Below are 522 nucleotides of genomic sequence, written 5' to 3' on the forward strand. Positions count from 1 at the left end.
TGGTGGTGGTGGTGGTGGTGGTGGTGGTGGTGGCCACACCAGACACCAACAAGACTCTTCTTCAGCAGCGGCAGGTGAAGAAAGGAGAGAGTTGCGGGCGGGAGGCGCCAGAACTCGCCCTTCCCTTTGTGCATATCTATGAAGCGAGAGACAAAGAGAGATGGGGGGGAGTGTGCGGGAGAGAGAGAGAGAGAGAGGCGGGGGGCTCACCTCTCTAAATGTAAACATCTCCCAGGCGTTATTGTGCTGAGGCACTACTTGAGCCTGAGCAGGTCAAGTGCGCAGCTCTAGTTAGTCCCCCCCCCCCCACCCTCCCCACGGACTCACACAGACCCTTTGCGTGTCGAGCGCCTGCGATGGCGAGGGTAGGCAACGCGGGGCACTCCGAAGCCTTGTTTGCCTACCCACCAGGCGGCACGACACGCTGTGTTTATTGGCTCTCTGACTCTACGTCTACTTGTCTCTCTCCATCCGTCTCCGTCTTTCTATGTGTCTAGTGTCTACCTGTCTAACTTGTATCCT

General features: G+C 57.7%; 1 protein-coding gene across 2 annotated transcripts in view; it reads left to right on the top strand.

Annotated features, from left to right (window-relative positions):
• Positions 1-522, top strand: part of LOC113214797 (nucleolysin TIAR-like) — a 291,722-nt gene that overhangs the window by 263,360 nt on the left and 27,840 nt on the right. The gene's annotated exons all lie outside the window — the stretch shown is intronic.

This window comes from Frankliniella occidentalis, unplaced genomic scaffold (assembly GCF_000697945.3).
Source record: "Frankliniella occidentalis isolate FOCC.00 unplaced genomic scaffold, Focc_3.1 Scaffold186, whole genome shotgun sequence".
Taxonomy (NCBI): Eukaryota; Metazoa; Arthropoda; class Insecta; order Thysanoptera; family Thripidae; genus Frankliniella; species Frankliniella occidentalis.